This window comes from Kogia breviceps, chromosome 9, assembly GCF_026419965.1.
Source record: "Kogia breviceps isolate mKogBre1 chromosome 9, mKogBre1 haplotype 1, whole genome shotgun sequence".
Lineage (NCBI taxonomy): Eukaryota > Metazoa > Chordata > Mammalia > Artiodactyla > Physeteridae > Kogia > Kogia breviceps.
In genome coordinates, this window is record NC_081318.1 from 2297647 (window position 1) to 2321497 (window position 23851).

The 23851-nt window shown below is 51.7% G+C and overlaps 1 long non-coding RNA gene across 1 annotated transcript; it reads left to right on the plus strand.

Annotated features, from left to right (window-relative positions):
* The first annotated feature begins 1668 nt into the window (after positions 1–1668).
* LOC136794774 (uncharacterized) lies at positions 1669–22904 on the plus strand. Its single transcript, XR_010841977.1, has 3 exons — positions 1669–1887; positions 20024–20185; positions 22670–22904. It is a non-coding gene; the product is annotated as an uncharacterized lncRNA (long non-coding RNA).
* The last annotated feature ends 947 nt before the right edge of the window (positions 22905–23851 follow it).

Sequence of the window (23851 nt, forward strand, 5' to 3'; positions counted from 1 at the left end):
GAAAGCCCCACATCGAGGGGAGCAGTTAAATCTCAGTCCTGAGAGCGTGCGCTTCGGTGTCAGGCCCAAAATGTGTTTGGCTTCCGTCGCGGCGTAACAGACGACCGACCGCGCACAATGCTGCTGCAGACGGCACTCATTTTTGACCTCACCGTTCCTTCCGGTCAGGAGTCTGGGCTCAGCTCAGCTGGACACGGCTCTGCGCCTCAGGGCTGCACTCAAGGGTCTGGGCCGGGCCGGGGGTCTCAGGCGGGGCATGGGGTCCTGGCCAAGCTCGCGTGATTGGTGGCAGGATTCACTTCCTCGCAGCTGTGGGGCGCTCGGGGCACTTCGGGGTCAGTCAGAGGCTCCCTGACTTCAAGTTACCTCTTCAGGGTCGGCCTGGGCTCCCCGGGTCAGGCCAGGCCCACTCGCTCGGGACAGTCTCCCTTTGGCAGCTGGATCGGGGCCTTAATTACATCTGCCCTGTCCCGTCTCCTTTGCCACAAAGCAGAACGTAACGGCCACAGGCCTCCCCGCAGTGGAGGAGCGCGGCGCACGGGGCGTGTCCGCCGGGGCAGGAACCGTGAGCTGTCCCGCAACTCTCCCGGCACTGACTGACCTCTGGGCGCTCTGGGACATCAAGTTCGTGTTGCTAGCTTGCCTGCGTGCCTCTCTGCGCTTTCGCGTCTGAAACGGAGATGAAGGTAACTGTACCTTCTCATGGGGCCGTTACGAGTGAGCACGTGGTAAACGTTACTGGGAACTCCCATCGGGACCTTCTCGTTAGCGCCCGGGAGCCTCCTTTCCCCAAGTCGTTCGCATCCCTGAGGCCACCTTCCTGCTCTCTGGAAGGTGTTTCTTGGGGCCCCACGTGCCAGAGCCGTCAGGCAGTCTTTGTGGACCGGTTCCACGTTTTCTCAATGGAACGCGAGGTTTGGGCTGGGAGGCGCTCGCACAGACGTGGTTCTCGGTGGGGCTGCGGGAGAAGCGGTGCCGGGGGTGGGGGGGGTGTTAGGCTCTGGTCCCTAAGCCCCCAGGTGTGCATCACGTGCACTGCTCATGTGAGGGCTTCCTGGCATCAGTCAGGTAACTGCTAGACGCCTTTGAGTGCGATGGCCCAGCTGAGCAGCACGGGTTCCTGGCAAGCACGGGGCTCCGTCACCACCGGCTGAACAGGGAGCCCTTCAAAATTCAGCTGGGGGGGGTGCGGCCGGGCGTGCACCCCAGGCTGCGGGGAGGGGGCCCTGATGGCTGGGGGTTTTCTTCCTGCCCAGGTTCACTCAGAGACCTCAGCAAACCACGGGGAAGAGGCACGTGCTCTGAGCCTTGATAATCTTACATTAATTTGATTTTTCCGAGACCTTATGGAACACGGGCTATATTTAGTTCCAGGAGCCCCCCAGGAAAGTGATGGCTTTTAACATTTTAATCTTTAGGAAGTGAAACGGGTCCTGAGCAAGACGAGATGATGTTGACACCTCTTCTCCGGGGGCTGAGGGTGCAGGGGTGGCCGTGCTCCGTGTCAGCCGGGCACCTTTTATAGGATTCTGCATGTTCCTTTACCTAGAGGAAGAGTGTTACACGTCCCTGTGCAAAGGCAGAGGCTCTGGTTGCCATGGCAATAGCCAATCTGAGGGAGCTGTGACCTAAATCATGACTGAGGAAAATAGTCCCTTGTCAGTATCAGCGCAGCTCCAGCTCCGGCGGATCAGGCTGGGTGGCGTGGCTTTACCTAAAATGAACTCTCTCACCTCGGGAAGAGTGAAACCGTGCTCTCCTCACCGCAGAAACTTTCCCGGGACGTGGGTACTAAGCGCCGCGCTGCTGCAGAATCCAGGAACAGGGGGAGATGACGCAGCGCTTTCGCGGTGCATGTGCGGACCAGCGTTCCGTGGACATCTGGGGGTGAGAGCCCGGCCTCTTCCTCGGGTGGAGGCTCTTCCCACGCGGGCCCCGACAGACGGCCCCCGGGGAGCCAGTGTCCGCCCTCGTCAGGCGTGTCCGCGAGTGACACAGACACACAGACACACACGGGGACAGGCGCTCGCCCTCGAGGAGCAGAGCAGCTTTCGGGGATGGGGGCCAGCTCTGAGCAGCCACACTGGAGCCTGGGCGGGAGGAGTGCCGTGACCGTGACCGTGACCTCCGCTGGGGTCAGGGGCCGGCGGGGGGCCGGATGGGCAGAGCCGCCTCCCGCCCGCTCCGCCCTGCGGTTGCCACGAACCGAGTCCCAGCCTCCGGGGGCAGCGTATGGAGACGCGTGGACCAGTGGGCGGCCCCCGGGGCCCCAGCCAGCGCCCCAGGTGCCCCCCACGCCCCGGGCCTGCCGCGGGGAGGGCTGAGTGTCCGGGGCAGCGAGGGGCCCTCGTGCTCCGAGGGAGCCAGCTGAGGTCCGGCCGCTGCGGGGCTGACGCCTGTCCCCCGGCGCCCAGCAACCAGGGATCCGGCCTCGCCTGCCCCCCGCGCCCCGTTCTGGGTTTGCTGTGAGAGCAAGATCACCGTCCCCACTGATTTTCTCCTTACCTCCCCCCGGCAAAATGCGAGTTTCCGTTTTCTTCTGTCTTTTCCCCGGTGAGTGTGAAGCAGGTGCGCTCGCCCCCAGCCCGGCCCCCGCCCTCCTCCGAGTGTCCCCATCAGGTGTTCCCTGGGGAACCGGAGGGCAGCTCAGAGACTCCAGGCTCTGCCTTTCCTAACAGACGAATAGACAGGGCTGTAGCTTCAACAGCTTCGCACATAAACGTAGCATTTTATCGGGGGCTCGGAAACGTTCCGGGTTAAGAAATAAACCTCTGCCGCTAAGGGGTCAGGCACCGTTAACCGGCAGGCGAGTGGCGAGTCGACTTGGGGAAGGAGCACCGGGTCCCGGCGTTGCCCTCCCGCCTGCGCTTGTCTCCACGGCGACGCTTCCAAGGGCCCTCGGCCCGTTCTCTGTCCTCCCACCCGGACACACGGGCTCACAGGGCTCGGCTGCGCCGGGCGGCACCAACCCCCCCCGCCCCGAGTGACCGGGAGGCCTGGTCTGTTTATGTGTGAAGCTGTCAGGGGACCCGAGAGCGACCGAACGCTGCGTTTGAATATGGTCCTTCCAAGCCAGGTGCCATGATTCTCATTTCTGGTTTTGCCTTTCTTTTTTTTTTGTATCTCGATTTTATGAAGTTGTAAATAGAAGTTAACACAGCGACACGTTAACTTATGTGCCGACAGGTTCCCAGACGAAGCGGCCGATCGGCGCGAGAGGGTCTGGTCAGCGGCCCCAGCGGAGCGGGTGGGGGTCAGGGCAGGAGCTCAGAAGCCGCAGGACGGGCTCTGGGCTACGTGCCCCCCCCCCCCGGTTGCGAGGACGCCCTGGGAAGGCCTGGGGCCTGTCCACGCGGGAAGACGGACGGGGGCTCGAGGGCGCCCTGGCCGGGTCGCTGCCCCCTGCGCCGCCCGAGAGCCCCTTTCCGGGTGTTCCTTCACGCTGCCACCCCGCCGTGTCCCCATGCTCATCAGTGAACTGGGGGTGATGACAGTTGTATGCCCCGTCGTGGGCTGTCATGGAGACTAAATGCTTTCACACTTGTACAGCACATTAGCGATTTACTAAAAGTAGTGCTAACGGCTAACGCAGTGACTGTGTTAGGCTTATAGCCGCGGTTCGCGTGCGGGTTCACGTCGGCAGTCGCCATTGGTACTGGCGTTGGTATTGAGGCTAGTATGCATTAGCGTTCACGTTAGCGTCAGCTCTTAGTATTAATGCAGTTAATATAAATTAGCATTAATACAGTGTCAGCACAGGCATTCGTATCAGCATTAGCTGTTAGGATTACTTTCGGTATAACATCAACAGCAGTATCGGGGTCAGTATGGGTACCAGGACGAGCATTAGGAAGCACGTTAGCATAAACATTGCTACTAGCTATGAGGGTCAACATCAGCACGAACATCAGCTACCAGTGCGCGCGTACGCGGTCGTACTAACGTCGGTATCAGAACCAGTACAGTCCTGGCGTTAGTATTGGTATCAGCCTCTCCCTCAGTATCAGTATCCGGGTGAACGTCTGCACTGCGGCGCGGGAGAGTAGGGAGCCCGCCTCCGACGTCAGAGCTGGCGGAAACGCGTCTGTGTTTGTCGTCTGCTGATGGGCGAGTCACTCACGGGATGGCCGCAGTGGCTAGAGACCCGAATCCCGTTTCCCGAGGCCCTACCCGCTGGGCCACCCTGCCTCTGGCCGACTTTCTCCTTCGTTTTGCCCGCCTCCCGCCCCAAACATTCTCCTGAAGGGCCCTGCGAGCTCCCCTGGGACCGGCATTGGCACCCCGGCAACATCTGCAAGGCAGAAACCCAAGTGTTTTCTCTCCCGTCCCCTCGCGGGCCCCCCCGGCCCTGTTGGCGGTGGTCGCGCCTTCCCCGGACCCCTCCCCCAGGCCCGGCAGGCTGAGACCCCACTCCTGGTGCCAGGCCCTCTCCCTCCCCAAGCGTGATGGTCTGGACTCCCGTGCAAACCTGCCCGGTGTGGCGGGACCCTCGCACGCCCCTCCGCCCGGGGGCCTTCCGCTCCGCCGGGCCCACGTCCGTCCCGGAGGGTCTCCCTGCCCCGGTCCACCCCTTCCCCTCCCCACCTGCAGTGTGGCTGCACCGCGCTGCTGCCTCCCCGGCGCCGTCCCCTTTGTCGTTTGCATTCTGCTGCAGTCTGTAATCAGCGCGGGCTTTAGCATCTCTCATTACCAGCTCTTGAAGGGATTCTTCAGACTCAGCAAGAACAGCCGCCTGGTCCCCGGCCAGCATCTGCTTCCTCGGGCTCAGGGAAGGCGTGTCTGCGTCCGCCCGCTGCTCTCGCGCTGCGTGGCTCTCCCCTCACCTGAACCACCCGGGCACCTGTCTGGGTCCCGGGTGTCGCGGTGGGAAGATTGGAGCTCTGTTGCCCAGTCCCTCCCCGATCCTCCTTGTGACGTGGGCCGCAGAGTATGGGGCTGGGGACAAGGGACATGGGGACATGTCCTCAGGTAACTAGAACCCCACGTTTCCCCCCAAAGGGCAGATCGATCCTTTTTAATCGAAAACTGCTGTAAGGAAAATACACGTGTGTGTCGTGTCGGCGTGGGTGCGGGTGTGCACACGCTCACTCGTATTTCCGGACAAGGGGAAGCGTTCAGGGCAGGACACAAACATATGTCATAGATCTTACACAATCAGGGTCAGAGACTGAGTTCTGACGCACTAACAGCCAAAATAGAAAGAGACTGTGGCGTTTCCCCAAGTTCCCCTTTTCTGGAGGCCGACGTCACCCCGGCGGCTCAGGGAAGGAGGGGTTGTCAGGGACCTTTCCCCGGGGCTGGCGAGAGGGTGCCGACTGACGGCCTGCCTCCCCGGGCCCACCCCCAATGCCAGCGCCATCACGCAGCCACCTATTCGGTCTGCACGGCACTGTCACCGCACCCACAAGGGGTCAGGGACGGCGTGCCACGGAATTCAGTAAAAGCAGTTCTAAGGGGGAGAGGGAGAGTGGAGAGGGGGCGGCGTTCCGTGGCTTGCGCTTAACAGAGGGACAACTGGGAAACATCCAGAATGGACAGGGTCACGCAGCCCGTCCCCCCCGCCGCGGGTCCAGCCACCGGGTGTCCTGACCTGGTACCCGAAGAGCCTTCCAGCTCCATCCCAGCGCCTCCTCAAGCGCACACCTGCCCTTCCGTCAGCCTGTGACAACGTACTGAAGACACAAATGACGCCGAGCCGCCTTCTGGCTTTATCCTCGCCCACCAGGAACATCTACAGCCGGTTCAAAATCTTTAGTTTACCCGTGTTTTCACTAGTGTTCACAGCTATCTGGAAACAATCACGGAAACGCTTACAGGGGTTTTACTGGGGGCATGATTTTCTCATTCATCTGCCTCATCTGAGGCTAAGTGAACAGCAAGAGTGGTCCAGAGACTTCCTGAGGGAAGCCACAGTGACAGCTCCTCCCGTCACACAGGACGGTGGTTTGGTTCAAGAGGGCAGAGGTACCTGGAAAGCAAAGACACAGAGACTTCGTGAGGGGTCCCAGGGCTTGCGTCAGCAGGCATTGTCTCAATAGAAAGGAAGTTCGTTTAGCTTGAGAGACAGATGTCGGAATAGCAAACGGGGAGAAGTTATCAAAAATACCACCTCCCCCCGTCCCCCCTACCGAGGTAGGACTCAAGGTGCCCTGTCACTCAGAGACCTGTCCTAAATTCACAGAAAACGTAGGACAGAAGAGGGTGTTTGTTATTCCTCTAAAGTGGGAGCCAGCTGCTTTGGCCAGGAATTGATTACGACATGCACGTGACCATCTCTTAGTGGAGGGGCCGCTCAGCCCCACTGAAAAGGAAGCCTGACTTGAACCCAGTCCAGGGTTGGTTATGTTCTGTGACACAGAGATTTGATGAGGCCGCGCTCGTCCAGAGTCTCTCACCGAACGCTCAACCGGGATGCAGAACCTCCAGAACCGCCAGAAATTCTGATGGACTCCCTTCTCAAAAGTAGCTTAATTTATGTTTTGAGCGTTTTTCGAGTAGCATATGCCTAGGTACAGAATTTTAAATTATGAAAAATATAGAGTGAAAAGGATTTCCCCTTCTACTTCTGACCCCCGTCACCTGGTCCCCTCCCTGGAACCGTGCTGTTGGACCCTTCCACATACGTGGGCACACGGGCGTGCGCGCACACACACACACACACACACACACACACTCTTCTTGCCCCATATGTGTATACTTCTTTTTTTTCCAGTTTCTTTTTCCTTATAGGTTATTGTAAAAGGTTCAGTGTAGTTCCCTGTGCTATACAGTAGGACCTGGTTTATCTATTTGACATAGAGTAGTGTGTATCTGTTAATCCCAAGCTCCTAATTTATCCCCCCCCAACCCCCTTTCCCCTTTGGTAACCATAAGTTTGTTTTCTGTGTCTGTGAGTCTGTTTTTATTTTGTAAATAAGTTCATTTGTATCTTTTGGTTTTAGATTTCACATATAAGTGATATCATATGATACTCCTTTTTCTGACTTACTTCACTCAGTATGATAATCTCTAGTTCCGTCCGTGTTGCTGCAGATGGCATTATTTCATTCTTTTCTTATGGCTGAGTAATATTCCATTGTATCTATATGTACCACATCTTCTTTATCCATTCATCTGTCGACAGACATTTAGGTTGCTTCCACGTCCTGGCTACTGTAAATAGTGCTGCAGTGAACACTGGGGTGCGTGCATCTTTTTGAATTAGAGTTTCCTCTGGATCTATGCCCAGGAGTGGGATTGCAGGATCATACGGTAGCTCTATTTTTAGTTTTTTAAGGAACCTCCATACTGTTCTCTATAGTATGTATATAAATATAAATATATATATACTTCTCTACCAATATGTCCCGCAGATTTTCTTATATGGTAGCATTAACAATTAATTAACAATTATAGAGACTTCCTTGGTGGTCCAGTGGTTAAGACTCTGCGCTCCTGACGCAGGGGGTTATGGGTTCGATCCCTGGTCGGGGAACTAAGATCCCGCATGCTGCACAGCGCAGCCAAAAAAAAAAAAAAATTAACAATTAATGGAACTTCGTTTCATATAAGGAGTCTAAAGCTGTGTCATTCTTCTAAACGTCTGCACAGTATTTCACTGCATAGCTATAACATACACTGAACCTGTATCCTATGCTGGTCTCAATCTTTTGCAATTAAAATCAGTGCTGGGGCTTCCCTGGTGGCGCAGTGGTTGAGAGTCCGCCTGCCGATGCAGGGGACGCGGGTTCGTGCCCCGGTCCGGGAAGATCCCACGTGCCGCGGAGCGGCTGGGCCCATGAACCATGGCCGCTGAGCCTGCGCGTCCGGAGCCTGTGCTCCGCAACAGGAGAGGCCACAACAGTGAGAGGCCTGCGTACCACAAAAATAAATAAATAAATAAATAAAATAAAATAAAATAAAATAAAGTCAGTGCTGAATTGAGGATATTTGTATATATGCCATTCTCGTGTGAAGGATAAATTCCTAGAAGTGGAATTGCTGGGTGAAAGTATAAGAGAATTTCACGTTTATAGATGCTACCACGTTTTCTGCCCTGGACGCTGTATCCATTTACACCCTGACTGTGGTGACAGTCCCAGACGGGCCTGGTTCCCCATCTTCCACCAGCCTCACCTGTAATCAGGTGCTTTGCTCTTTGACAGACTGACAGGCCTTTAAAAATTATTTCCTTATATTCTTAATTTACATTTCCCTTCCTCTGAGTGATACCAGGTTTCTTTTAACATGCATAAGAGCTCTTTGGATTTCTTTTTCTGCATGTTTAGAAAAAGGACCATGTTTTTTCTATTGTGTTGTTGGTTTTTTTCCCATTGTGATATTTGACTTTTTGAAAAAACTTTGTAGGTCAAAAATTATCTCTTTTTCTATGATATGTCCCGCAAATATTTTCTACTTCCCTAGTTTGCATTTGTCTTTTGACTGTATTTTTAAGTTTTCCTTCCAAAGATCATTTTTTTTATATCTGTTGAGTGGGATTTCCCAGTTTTTATGGTTTCTGAATTTTGTGTCATAGTTGGAAAGGCCTTCCATACTCTAAGATTGAAAACATTCACCCCGTGTTTCCTTATAATAGTTTTATAGTTTGGGTTTTACTTGTAACACTTTTACCATTTTGGAACTTATATTTGTGTAAGGAGTGAGGAGTGCTCTAACTTCCTTTATTTTCCAGATGGCAACCCAGTCACCGCAACACCGGAGAAATTCTACCTTTGCTCTTCATTACATTCTTTATATATTTGGTTCTGCTAGTGGACCTTCTATTCTGTCACATTGATCTGTTTACCTATTTATGTTCCAGTATAATACAGTTTGAAGAGCTGTAGCTGTACAGGGGTTAGAGTATCTAAAAAGATGAGTTCTCACCCCTTCCTCTTCTGCAGAATATAGTCCTGGTAATTTTTGCAGGTTTTCTCTTTTTTTTTCTTTTTTCACGTGAACTGGATCTGCCTGGTATTTTTTTGCCCATCCTTTTACTTTCACGGTTTCCGAATCACTGTTGCAGGTGTGCTTCCGTGGTGTCATCTTTTCCTTTAAATACAGGAGTTTGTCATATTTGTTTTGCTTAACCCACGGGTGTGTGATAATACTGGGGACGCCTAGTTTAGGTCGTGCTTTGGGTATTTATCACGTCTTCTCTTTGTTAACCTTTTGCGATATGTCACTGCTTGCCTAGCTTTTGTGCGACATTTCAGAGGTGGAGTCAAGGTTTGCTTTCTTCCTGGCACGTTTAAGTTACATCTGGAAATATTTTTCTGTTCTGTTATTTGACTTCTCTTCGCGGGGACCAGTGTGCGTGTGTCCAGAGGGCTCCTTTGTCCTTCTTTCAAGCCTCAGATCTTTTCAGCTCCCGTGCAACCTCCTCCTGGCTCTGCTCTCCCCGCTCCCTTACGTGATCTCATGACCATCCATCCCGGTTGAGCTGCTCCCCACCTGGCTTCCTCTCTGGGCTCCTTCTGTTCTCGGCTTTGTTCCTCTGGCACCTCCAGCTCCTGACGCTTGCTGCCTGGGGGCATGACCATGAACTTCAAGGGCCGTCCCACAACCCTACTGTGTTTTCCTGATCGCTCGCTCCACCCTCCAGCGGCCCTGGACGACTCCTTGGCCTTTTCTCCTTTTATCTCGAACCCTCCTCTCCTCTGCCAACACTCCAGCCCAGCCTAAGGGGATCTGTACGCACATAACCACCTTCTCCCCGAGATTTGGGATCACACGTCCTGCCTCCTACCCAAGGTCAAGCCCCTGCGTGTACGTGAAAGCCCTCCTCCCCTGCTCATCCACAGAGCCACTGCCCCATCTCTGCTCTCCGTCAGCATCGTTCATCTCTCGTAGAATCTTTGCCATCAGCCGCCATATGTGCGCTCCCCTGTCGCGTCCTAACAAGAAAACCCCTTTGCCCCACCCAGCTTCAGCGGCTGCCGCTTTGCCCTCACCTGTAGCAAATCTCTGCAAAACACTTTGCTTGCCTTGTCTTAATCTTCCTTTTCTCCCACTTCCTTCTAAATCCACTCGAATCCGCCGTCCGCCCTTCCCCCATTCCAGGGACACTGCTCTTCCTCATGCAACAAACGTCCCCAAACCGCCGAGTCCTCGGATTCCCTTGATAGTTCCTATCCATCTTTTGGTGCCTGAAAGTCGCCTTTTCCCAGAATCAGTCGGGTCCGTCTCTCCTGCGTGTACATTTGTTCTCTTCGTGACCTCACTTGGTCCCGTGGCTTTAGTACTATATGCTGAAGGTGATAAAAATCATGTCTGAAGCCCGTATGTCCACCCCCTGTGGTCTGTGTTCCCCGCATCAGCACTTGTGTGTCCGGCAGGCACGTCGTGCAGACACGGCGGCCCAGAGGCCGGACGCCCCTCGCTCCTGAGCCGCCTCCTTTCTGCCGTCTCCCCACTCAGAAATGGCAAGTCCATCCTTCCGGACGCTCAGGCCCAAACTCTTACAACGATCTCTGACTTCAGTCTTTCTTACCCCACGTGCACTCAGTCCACAGTTCTCGTCAGCTGTGCTTTGCAAGTACATGTGGAACACTCCTTAACACGCCCGGTACTACCGCCGGGCTGATCCAACATCCTTCCACGCCAAACGGAGCGACCACGTGTCTGGAGATCCCAGTCACTGAAGTCTGTGCAGAGGTGATGCTCTGTGTGAGCCCCTTCTGCGGTGTCTTGTTCATGGCGACTCATTCCTTGTGCATTTTCGAGTGTGAGCTCACATTTATTGGGATTTCGTTTGTGGGAATTTTCTGAGGCCTGGCTTCAAGGTTGGTCTCTCAAGTGGCTTCTTCAGATGCCTGGATGTGTTACGAAATCCAGATCCCAGTCAACCAGAATCTTGGCTTGAGATTTCATGGACCATCTGGTCATGTGAATTTGAAATGCAAACCTGAGAATGTTTGAGGGTGGCTTTTGGTTTTGAAAACTCATGGGAGATATTTTCGCCCCCTCCTGCTCAAGACGGAAAATGTCGAGTCTTATAGGAGGTGTTTCTCCTAATTCATCTGAAGCCGTTTGGTGAGGACAGTAAACGTTTACGGGAGCAGAGTTCCTCCTAAGTCCTCTACTTCAGCTTTGTCCTTCATCCTCCAAGCTCCTCAGTAGGCCTTTAGAACCAAAGGTCAAGTTCCTCTGGTTTGTCGAATCCCCTCAAAGCAGAATTGGCTTCTGTCTGTCTTATTCTTACTTTTTTGTCAGTCCTGAAAAACCCAGAATTCAACATCTGTTGACCTCCTGCCTCAGTCGAACCCTTGAGTTAGCTCTCGTCTCCTGATCCCTCCCTGGTTTCTCTCTGTGGCCACGCAGGAGCAGACATGTGGCCATGTCGTGCTCCACAAGGCAACCCCAGTCACAGCGTAGAAGAGCTTGAACTTGAGTTCTCAGTGGCACATGCCGGTGTGAGCCGAGCTCCACGAGAGATCGGGCCCAGCCACGTGACTGTGAAGGCGGGGCGTCAACGAGGGTCCGCCGGAGTGTCTTCCGTGCGGGTTTATGTATACTTACGGGATTTCAGAAAACACAGGGAGGATCCAAGGACTCTCTCGTAATCGCGCAGAAACAGCAGACCTGTGCTGGACGGTCCTTTCAGATGGAAACTAAAACAAGAAGGAAGAAAGAGGCAGCAAGCTGCGACACACCTCAGGGAGACTCCAGGATTTACAGCTCTCACCTCCCAGTTGCCAGTTCTTTTCCAGAACGTCGGAGGAGAGTCGAAGAAAGAGAAGATATCGATCGTGCTTTTTTTTGAAAAAAAAAAAAAAACGATAAGGCAAAAAAATACAAGGAAAAGAACAGACTAGATTTAAAAAGCCGGTCATATTGTGAAATGGGGTGCTTTTCCTTTGGGGGCGTTGCCTTGCATAATTTAGGTTCCGCAGGACATATTTCTGCGGTCGGCAGGCCTCTAAGGTTTGCTCTGTTCAGACAACTGTATTTACATTATTGGAGTTCCAGGAATATAGGAACACCTGCAGATGAGTAAGCAAAGGCCTGTTGTTTTCACTGCTTTTGCATATTTTGAAGCTAGGTTCTCAGACGCGATTCTTCTGTAGCCTGGATTTCATGATCTGTAGATGAGGGAGTGAGCCGTCAGGTCAAGCTGTTGTCACCTTCCGCTCCAGCTCCTCTTCCCCGCTGGACCGGAAGAGGCTGGCGATGGAACCCTGGGCTTATGAAAAGGGAGTCATGCCTCAGAGATCCCAGCAGGCCCAGCCCCCAGTGAACCGGGAGGCTGACTGAATTTCATTGGTGTCTTTCATCTCCTCCCTCTCTGCTCTGCATCTGCCTTCTTACCTTGGTTGAGCCTCTCGCTGACCAGTATTTTCCTGATATTCTACATGACCGTCTAAGCCTTTGTCCGAATCCCCGATGGCTAGAAGAGGCTTGAGCTGAGCTTCCTCTCCTTTCCTTGCCTCTAGTGGTATAAATAAGACCAGAAGTAACCTATTTGCAAGTACCAGGCAAAATAGAGGATTCTGAGAAGTTGAGGGACCCGTAAATTGGGTGAATGATTACCAAGACTGGGTAAATGATCAACAGATACGAATGGCTGGGAAATGTCTTGCTTTCAATAGAGGCATATTCTCCTCTTTGTCGACGGTGGAAACTGGGCTTCAATATTTACTGCTGAGCACATCACACTTACACCGAGAGGCTCGTCCCTCTGAAAAATAATCACGCTGGAAAGTGTAAGGGAGCATTAGACTCACAGGCTCCGGTCGGTCTGGGCGTGTTAATCATCTGCTGCTGTGTAACCAATTACCACAGCACCGGTGGCTTGGAAGAGCTGCACTTGCCGTCTCACACCTCCCGTGGGCAGGAGTCCGAGCACCGCTGAGCGGCTCCAGGGCCCCCCGGGGCTGCGGTCATGGAGCCGCGTGGGGCCGTGTCTCACGTGGAGGCTCCGCCGGGCACGATCGCCCCCGAGCTCACTGTGCAGGTTGCGGGGTGGGCGGCGGGTTTCAGCTCCTCGGGGCCGTTGCGACGGCTTCTCCAACGCGGCACTTGCTTTACCGAAGCATCGCGGCTGACAGGGAGAGGTGCCGCCAGGATGGAAGCCACAGTCTTTTGTAACCTAGTCACACAAGTGACATCCTGTTCGTTTTGCCTTGTTTTACTTAGCAAAAGCCAGTCACTAGGTGCAGCCTGCCCTCAAGGGCAAGAGATTCCACCAGGGCGTGAACGGGGGGCCGGGCCCACCAAGGACCATATTTGAAAGTGGCTGCCCCACCAAGATCGGCCCGCCTCTCACCCTTCAGGGGAGAACAGGACCCCGCCAGGCTTTCTTGCTGTTCAGCGGTCTTCATCTGGTCTCGGCGACGGAGGGGTTGCCTGTGCCCCGTGCTTGCATTCGAACCCGCACGTGAGAGCAGAGACGCTTGAGGGCTTTTCCTGAGACCCTCTTCGAGCCCAGGAGCGGTTCCGAAGGCAGCAAGAGACTAGGGAGGTCGGAGGCCAGCCTCAAAGGAAGCCCGGGATGTTCTGTCACAATTAGGGACAGATTCGAAGAGCCTTGAGACAAGTGCTGTCGGCCTGGGTGCATGGCTGGGGATTTTATGTCCTCCAGTAAAATCCCTGTAAAATCCGCTATCTTTAATTATCCGACCCACAGAAACTCTTAAAATAGATGATTAAATGCGAGATAATTAATGACTTTCCATGCAAACCTGCACGTTTGCCAGTGGAAACCAGCGGCTAGAAAGCTGCCCCAGCGCGCGTGCCGGCTGGAGACTCTGCCCCCTAACCTTCTAGAAGCCTTGGGAACCTCCTGCCAGTGAGCGACCCAGGTGCCCAGGTGCCTCGCATCTGCTTCACACCTTCCTGGGCACCGCTGTTTGGCTTCATAGGTTGACGTCCCCCGGGAAAGGCTTCGATGCTTCCGTGGCTCTGAGCCGACAGAGTCACCACTCAGCGGACAGAAAACAATGGCGCCAGGGGTGGAAGTGGACGCACTGTTACCGAGGTGTCTGCCAGGGAGCAAAGGGCAGAGGTCAGGGGGCGTGTTGGGGGGGCGTCTTGCTGTCCACAACCCAGACGACGCCTGAAAGCACATTTTTCCACTGGTAATAACTTTGCTTTAGACTTTGAGAGTGAGCTTTCTCCTGTGAGAAGATTAGCCTACGTCTCTACTTCTTATCCAATGGAAAGGAAACGTGTGTGTGTGTGTGTGTGTGTGTGTGTGTGTGTGCAGGAGCACGTGTGTGTGTGTGTGTGTGTGTGTGTGTGTGTGTGAGAGAGAGAGAGAGAGAGAGAGAGAGAAGAGAACAAGTGCGACTACAGAAGGAAATGTTCTCGCCCTGCGCCGTCTTGCCTCCGAGTCAGCAGCCCGGTGGTTCCCACTCAGAACCCCCGTGTTCCTGACGGGCGGCCCTGACACACCTTCCTGATGAGCTGCCTTCCAAACACGACACAATTGAACACATCACCATTACAATTAAGGGCAGATGCATCAATAAACAGAAAAATGGTGTGTCTGCATGCCTGTTTCCAGAACAGTTTCTTTCTCACTCGTAGATTTTATCCTCAGTGGGACCTCTCACTCCACAGAAGGCAAGAAAAAGTGAAGAGCTCACAGAAGGGCGATGAATCAACAAATTACACTTTGATAAATATCCACCCTTGGGAGGCGGATAATTACTCTCTAAGACTTTGTGGTTAATCAATGGGCAGTCGTTGACTTAACGCACTGCCCTGGTGATTCCATTTCTAATGGACCCTAAATTAAGATTAAATCACGCTGTGATTGGCTGAACCGTCTCCTCCCTGCGGTTAAAACTGGTCAAACGCGCTTCACCTCTGTGCTTTATTTATTTATCTATTTCTCTTATGTTGGAGTCGAGGTGATTTACAATGCTGTGTTCGTTTCAGGTGTGCAGCAAAGTGTCACAGATATTATTTTCAAAACAGAAACAGCCTCACAGGCTTCAGAAACAAACTTAGGGTTTTGCCAAATGGGAAAGGAGTGGGGGGAGGGATAAATCAGGAGATCGGGATTAACAGACACACACGAGTGTATATAACGTAGATCATCAACAAGGACCTGCTGTGGAGCACAGGGAACTCTGCTCAATAGTCCGTGATCACCTCCGTGTTTTGAATAGACTCTGTGGGATGCGGTTGCCTTGGTGTCTGACGCTTCCCCTGCTCTGGCGCAGCGTCCCCCACCAGATCAGCGAGCTGGAGGGAGTCTGGCCCGGCCTCTCACCCACAGCCCCCGGCCCCCCAGCATTTCAGCCGCTTTGCAGCAGAGAGACGTGTGCCGGCGGCCAGGCTGCGGCCGTGCAGACGCAGAGGGAGCTCTGACCCCGCGCTTTCTCCTTTCTGTTCACACCTCACAGCTCGCCAGCTGCAAGTCGAGATGAGGCCTGAGCCAAGGGGCCAGTGTCGGGTCGGCCGGGTGGCTGCTGGTGTTGTCCACCACAGAGGTCCAGGCGGGGGGCAGTGTGTGGGCTTCAAGTGGGAGGTGGGATTGGGCCTCTTCACCCCGCCTCCCCGGGGAGTTGAGCACTGGTAACGTGCAGGGTGCTGGGCTTAGGAAAGATAAGTTTCCATCCTCAAAGGGGTCTGGTAGCCTGGGGGCTGACACCGGTCACCATGATGGTTAAGAGGTGCTCTTGGGGACATCAGTGTGCCTTGGACAGGCTGTCTCTCCGGGATGGCACCACTTGGGCAGTGTCATTTAGCCAGTGTCTTTGTTTCTTAGATCCACCAGCACCTACAGATCGGGTGGCTTATTGTCTCCCAGTCCCGGAGGCTGGAATCTGAGATCCAGATGAGGGCAGGGCTGGCTTCTCCTGATGCCTCTCTCCTCGGCCACTTGCCTCGTGTGCTCACGTGGCCGAGCCTCTTCTTATAAAGGGCATTGGTTCTGCTGGATTGGGACGCCCCATCGTGACCTCATTTAACCCGAATCAACTCGGTAACGGTTCTATCTCCACATACAGCCGCGTTCTAAGACACCAGGGGTTAGGACTGCAGCATATGAATTTAGGGGACAGGGACACGATTCAGCCCACAGCGGCAGGGTTTTTTAAGAATGATGGGATTTTAGGCAGGAAGGAGGCAGTAACGTTTCTGGAGCCGCAGGAGCAAAGTGAACAGGATGGGGCGATGCAGGATGTGTTTGGGGGGTGAGGGGTACCGCCGACAGGGCCGCCTGGCTCCAAACCCAGCCCCATGGCTCCCGTTCCACCTCCAGCCTGGGAGGAGCCTCCCTTGGCCTCTGATAAGGAGAGAGGTTTTCTTTCGCTTACCAGGGCATCTTTCAGAGGAAAGCCTTAATAAATAGGTTCAGTGTGGTTTGATACCCATTTAGAGGAAGATACTAAAAGAAAAACTAAAACATTTATTATACCAACATATAATCTGTTTGCAACTTAGGCTAATGACAGTCTTTAAACCTGTCATTTTTAGGCCGAAGGCAATACCGACGTTAGAAAGGGGGAAACGATCCATCCAGGTGTTGCCTTTAACAGGACAGCACCACATTTCAAAGGACGCATAAACCATGGGATCTGTGCCCACTAGACAGTACCAGTGTGTACAGAGAAATCCAATAATGCTTTCACACACTCAGCAACTTTCTGCCTGCACCGTGAATCCGTCCATCTCATCCTCTCTGAGCCCTAGGAGGGCTCAGACTTTTTAAAACGTTGTGTGCCAACAGCTCACAGCTTCAAGAGTTTGTGCTCCTGTGGAAAGTATAACAAATACACGTCTTTTGGGGCCGTGGACAAGCCCAGGGGTGAGGAGGTGTGGGTGCCCCAGCCCTGCTCTGCATATAGCACCTCCTCCAGTCCAGACCCGGAAATCCTCTTGGAAGCGCGCTAGTTAAGCCCACACACATGTGTGCACAGGTCACACACATCGGGTGAGCTGTCACCTAGGCTGTGCATGTGCCTACAATTTCTAGGTTATCGTGGCCTCGTTTCTCCAGCAATTGAAATGATGAAGATTAAAATGTCAAAGCTCCCACTGATGAGTCGTTCTCAGTGGTACACATCGCTCATCTGTTTTGACAGTCTTTACCTGTTAATAGTGATGAATGGAAAGCCTCCCAGAAATGGAAGTGTGTCGATTTGATCCCGTGCTTTAGAGCTGAGAGCCTCAGCGCGTGACAGCTTTAACATTCGGCTCTCAGGAAAGCGTCACCGACCCTACTGTTGTCAATGTCGTGCTAAAGTCCGTGAAATCTGTACCCACGGTGTGGGGACTGGTCCCCGAAGGGCAGGGTGGAGAAGAGCTGGATTCGTCGGCCTCGACCATGACCCCCGGACCCCCACGCCCGGCAGACTTCAGGTTTGAGAGGAGGAGGGGCAGGCAGAGGAGGGTGTGGGGGGGGAGAGGCTCTGTGAGAAGAAAAGCAGGAGCCAGAAGGAGGGAAGGAAGGAGATGACTGAAATAAGAAAAGGACGCCAGCTGAGTATTTTGCAAATGAGTTCTGAACAGACCGAAGTCTTGAACTGTAATTCAGATTACATCGTAGGTTAGCGCAAGGTTCCAGAGCCATCCGGTATCTTCTCCTGGAGCCGTCTTATCCCCCCACACCAGGCCTTTCTTGGCAAGACTGCGTTCCCATGGAGCCCCTTTTCCTGCCTCGTTCACGGCTGTCCTCGCAGCACCCCTGGGGGATGCTTCCCTTCTTGAAGGTCTGGTTTGCTGAGCTCACGCCCGGGGTAACTCTGTTAGGAAGCTTTCTCCTGGACGTGTCCCAGTCCTCTCTCTCCTTGTGTGTCTACCACACAGAAAAGAACAGGAAGGCGTCCTGGAAGGACGTGAAGACAGCTCTGGTGCGTGCCCCCAGCTCCCTCGGTGTCGGCTGGGGCTCCGGGTCAGGGGTCGCGACGGCGGCCAGAGCTGCAGCCGTCCCCCAACTTACCCTGGAGGGAGTAGCAGAGAAGCCTCGGGGGCTCAAGGTGGGTACAGTGAAATCACAGCGTCCAGCACACCAGTCACAGCTTACGCGGACATCGTTAACAAACAGACTCTCCGGCCGGCTTCTCTGGCGAAGGAACAGCCCCGGGAGCCGACCCTCCCGAGGCCCGAGGTGGCGGGTGACGCTGTGTCCATCCCTGTGGCCATTCCAGACCCTCTGTGCTCTATTATTGAAAAGAGTGAACAGAATGGACTAAATGAAGACTGCAGTGAGAGAATTTTAAGGAAACAGAGGAGCTATAAAAGTCACTGGGGGCTTCCCTGGTGGCGCAGCGGTTGAGGGTCCGCCTGCCGATGCAGGGGACGCGGGTTCGTGCCCCGGTCCGGGAGGATCCCACGTGCCGTGGAGCGACTGGGCCCGTGAGCCGTGGCCGCTGAGGCTGCGCGCCCGGAGCCTGTGCTCCGCAACGGGAGAGGCCACAACAGTGAGAGGCCCGCGTACCACAAAAAAAAAAAAAAAGAGAGAAAAGAAAACAAAAAACAAACCAGAAAATAACAAGTGTTGACAAGGATGTGAAGAACCTGGAACCCTCGTGCACTGTTGGTGAGGATGTAAAATGGCTGCTGGGGGAAACAGCGTGGCGGGTCTGAAAAAATTAAACAGAAATACTATGTGGGGCTCCCCTGGTGGCGCAGTGGTTGAGCGTCCACCTGCCGATGCAGGGGACGCGGGTTCGTGCCCCGGTCCAGGAGGATCCCACGTGCCGCGGGGCAGTCGGGCCCGTGAGCCGTGGCCGCCGAGCCTGCGGTCAGAGTGCATCCCATATGCTCTGACAGCTGTGGTAGAAATAGGACAACAGGAGGACAACAGGAAATAGGACAACAGGAGGACAACAGGAAATAGGACAACAGAGGTAGAAATAGGACAACAGGAGCGCCACCGGGAGGAGCGTGAGATGCACACAGCCGGCGACTCAGAAGTCCTGATGGACTCGTCAGTGACGGTTCACCTCTCAGGGCTTAAATGTATGCACGCGTGAGGACTTGAAATAAGCCAAGCGTTGAGAGTATGACAAGCCTCCGTTTGAAGGTTGTCTCCCCCATCACTAACCATGACCTTGAGCCAGTTAAGTCTCTGGAGCTCTGCTGTGCACTGAAAAAATGGGGATAATCATCGCGACCAGCCAGGGTGCTGAAAGGATCTAATCAGACGAGTTCCGTAAACCATTACACACAGGCTGATAATACGTAGCCCTTGTGTTCTATAGTTACCGAAATGGGAGGATAAAAGGAAAATATGCAGATAAAACTATAAAATCAGATATACTCAGCTACCACAAGCCCATGTCGTTGAAACACTTAGCGTAAGTTGCAGAATATTTATCAAATATGTAAATGATACAGAATTAACATATTGCATACTAATCCAGTCTCAACAAGATTGCGAGAGCTTTTAAGGTTGCCATGTCTTCATGCACTAATTCCACTTTTAGCAGTTTAAACTAAGAAAATAATCAGAGGTTCACAGAATAATTTATGAATAGGGTGTTCATTGCAGATTAGTGAGTGCTACGTGACAGGTAGAGAAATCTAAATGTCCAACAATAAGGACTTTGTTAAGTAAATTGGGATATGTCTCTAAAAACTATTTATGTTCATTTAAACAAGAATGTTTAATGATGTGAGAAAATATTCACTGTATATTATCAAGTAAATAATATATTGTATAACGCATCTATTATATGTTTTGTGTGCTTTTGCCTCAGAGAGAAAAAGAGAGAAATTTAGAAAAATATCCTACAGTATCGTGGGAGTTATTACTAATGGGATATTGTGGGTCATTTTCATTTCCTTGTTTCTACTTTTGTGTATTCCTCAGATTTCCTATTAGAGGGAAAGTGTTCAACATCTCAGCAGCCTATAACAGTGACTGAAAGGAACAAGAAGAAACAGAACAGGAGGCCATACTGTATTCTGAAGTTGGGTCCAAAAAAGTTTAGCTCTGTACCAAAAAGGTTAAAAAGATAAGAGGGAAAATTATTTTGCAGGAGATTTTATTTTAACAGTCTGTGACCTCAATGTGAGTTATCCAATAGACTTAAATTCTCCCCAGAATATTTTTTTACAGTCTGTTCTCTCTTATTCATTTTGTAAGACTGAGGCAGTTCAGAACACGTCTAAAGAATTGTAGCGGTTCCGGTGACCACATCTTAGGAGGAACGTTGATAAGCTAGACAGTGCCTCGATGGAGAAACCAGGATGGAGACGGTTCTGGAAAACGTGCGGGAGAAATAGTTGAACGATATGCACTGAGAAGGTGTGTAGAGGATGTGGAAGGTGCCTTTGAGTGTCTGAAGGCTGTCGTGGGACAAAGGGTCAGGCTTCTTAGGTATGACTCCAGAGGTAAGACCCAGCCCCAAGGGCGATGGAAAGGGAGGTGGAAGCAGACTTCTGGGCGTGACTGTCAAAGACGGGGTCGGGGGGGACGTCTGGAGCAACTGGGGCCAACCCGTGCTGGAGAAGGGCTTGGATCTCTCACCACGAGGTGTGTGACGACTTAGCAGGCTGCGCATTCCTTATCCCCTGTGTCAACCAGTGTCCAGAGCCTTTGCCACCTTTACTACATTGGCTGGCCGGGCTGAGTTTGCCGATGCACTTACCTGGGCGTTCTTACTACGTGGCGGTTTAGCCATGTGGATACAGCTCTAGGAGGAGAGGGATATTGAAAAGGGGGCCATGCTGTAGCCATGGGCAGACGGTCCTATCGTCAAGGTCAGGCAGCCTGGGAACGGGCCACTTAGGATGTATTCAGTTAAGACAGAAACCAAAATTGTATGGTAATTAGTAAAAACAAAGAGTTGATTGGCAGTCTGTCTGGAAAAAAATATGAAACTAATAATATGAAAATACTTACTCTCTTCTAGCTAATAAAACATGTTCTAATTTTAATTATAGGCTAATTTTTAAAAATGAATCAAGTGTTGATTATGTCATAATCTTCCCGACAAAGTTGCATAGTAGCATGTTGTAACACTGGCTACTTCACAGTTGGATTTCATAACACTATCAAAAGAGAATCACTTTTTTTTTAACATCTTTATTGGAGTACAGTTGCTTTACAGTGGTGTGTTAGTTTCTGCTGTATAACAAAGTGAATCAGCTATATGTGTACATATATCCCCATATCTCTTCCCTCTTGCATCTCCCTCCCTCCCTCCCTATCCCACCCCTCTAGGTGGTCACAGAGCACCGAGCTGATCTCCCTGTGCTATGCGGCTGCTTCCCACTAGCTCTCTGTTTTACATTTGGTCGTGTATATATGTCCATGCCACTCTCTCACTTTGTCACAGCTTACCCTTCCCCCTCCCCGTGTCCTCAAATCCATTCTCTACATCTGCATCTTTATTCCTATCCTGCCCCTAGTTTCTTCAGAACCATTTCTTTTTTTCTTTAGATTCCATATATATGTGTTAGCATAGGGTATATATTTTTTCTCTTTCTGACTTACTTCACTTTGTATGACAGACTCTAGGTCCATCCACCTCACTACAAATAACTCAATTTCGTTTCTTTTTATGGCTGAATAATGTTCCATTGTATATACGTGCCACATCTTCCTTATCCATTCATCTGTTGATGGACACTTAGGTTGCTTCCACGTCCTGGCTATTGTAAATACTGTTGCTGTGAACACTGTGGGACATGACTCTTTTTGAATGATGGTTTTCTCAGGGTATGTGCCCAGGAGTGGGATTGCTGGGTCGTATGGTAGTTCTGTTTGTAGTTTTTTTAGGGAACCTCCATACCGTGAATGTAAATTGAGAATCACTGTTTAGCACACAAAACAACAAGAATGAAGAGCAGCTTCAGCTTTCCCACGGGATTACTTTAAAATTTTGTGTTTAAATCATTCTCTTTCACATGCGTATTTTATTGCCATCTTTTACAGTTTCTTCTTTCTGGTCGTTAACTGCTTGAGCTCCACGATGTCCTCATCTGTGAGGTGTGTGGATTTGCTTATGACGTGGATATAGTGCTTCCACACCCCTTTGACTGACTTGAAATCCATCATTTTGTGTCATACTTTCAATGTCTCCTTGGAACTGACCTGCATTGGACTTGCCCTGTCTTCTTGGGTGTTGCGACATCAGACCATCACTGACCAACTGGCCAAGGAGACTTTGACCTTGTGGGCAGAACAGTGGAGACCAAATATTGTAGGCGTTAAGCTCCTTTTTTTAAAAAAATTTAATTTTATTTTATTTACTTTTTATACAGCAGGTTCTTATTAGTTATCTATTTTATACATATTGGTGTCTACATGTCAATCCCAATCTCCCAGTTCATCCCACCACCCAGCCACTTTCCCCCCTTGGTGTCCATACATCTGTTCTCTACATCTGTGTCTCTATTTCTGCCTTGCAAACTGGTTCATCTGTACCATTTTTCTAGATTCCACGTGTATGCATTAATATACAATATTTCTTTTTCTCTTTTTGACTTACTTCACTCTGTATGATGGTCTCTAGGTCCATCCACCTCACTACAAATGACCCAATTTCATTCCTTTTTATCACTGAGTAATATTCCATTGTATGTATGAACCACACCTTCTTTATCCATTCGTCTGTCGATGGGCATTTAGGTTGTTTCCATGACCTGGCTGTTGTCAGTAGTGCTGCAGTGAACATTGGGGTGCATGTGTCTTTTTGAATTATTGTTTTCTCTGGTGTAGGTGTTAAGCTCTTAATGAGTGTTTTAGTCCTTGGCTGATTCCCTCTTTCTGTCTGAAATCTTACAGATTCAGGAACCTCAGGTGCTGAGCTTGGGGTGACGAGACCTCCAAGGGACGCAGTGACAGACAGAGACCTAGTGTGAAGGAGACCCGAACCATCAATGGGGGTGCCCAAAACAGCATCCAGTGGGGACTCACTCTTTGGTACTTGAAACCCTGGGGGCCAGATGAGTTTCAAAACGCAGAGGGTCCAGATTTTCGAAAGGTAATAAGGTGCACATAATGAATATTATGCAACCAACCCAGGAGATGTGGAGAAGTACCCTAGAATCAAGCACATGATGACTTCTGCAATGAAAGATGAATATTCACATTAAGTGGAATAAATGAGGACTAAAAATAGCCTCCTGTTACTTCAGGACAAGTTTCACCATCAAATGAGTATGAAAAATGTTTGGCGTTCAGGGTGTTTGGGGTCGGAGGTCAGGCCTGGAGTCAGGGCTGGTGGGCCACACTGCATCTGAGGGCATCAACAGGAGAGGACCCTGGACCTGTTCCTATTTACGCAGGGTGTGGTAGAGCTGCATTCACATCTGGGTCTTCTGCTTCTGGACCCGTGGCCTTTCTCCGTGATGGCCAAGCTACACAGGCCAGTCCATTCCTATCTTGGTGGGAGGCACTCAGCAGAGCTCTGGAGGGCCACAGAGAAGACCCCCGAACACAACTACAGCTTTGGGAAATGTGACCAATGAGGAAAAGCCCCTTGTGTGTGTCTCTTAATAATTCAACCAATTCTGAACTCCTCTAATACGGAAATGTTTCTCTATCTCCTGATTTCTCCATGGGGCTTAGTGTAAAATGCTGAGCTGCGTTGGAGGTTCTCAGTCAATATTTCTGGGGTGAAGGTATAGCTGAGTTTTACTGGTTGGGAGAGAAAGCAGGGGAGAATTCTAATGCAGAGGGCTTCCTACCCGAGAATAGAGACGAGGGTCAGCCACGTGTCCAGGGAGAAAATGAGGTAGGAAAGGCCTGAACTACAGAGAGAAGAATTCTCTGTTAAAAGGAAAAAAGAGAGAGTTGTTGAAGATTTGGAGGGATTGAGTCAGACATGGTGTCTTGCCTCTCAGAAGGATTTTCTTCAACTTTGGGGCCACACTGTGTCAGCCATTCAGAGAAAAGAAACCGGAAGGCAAATCATCCATCCAGGAAGCATTTGTCCCGTGCCTAGGAGGTCCTCAGACTTCTTTT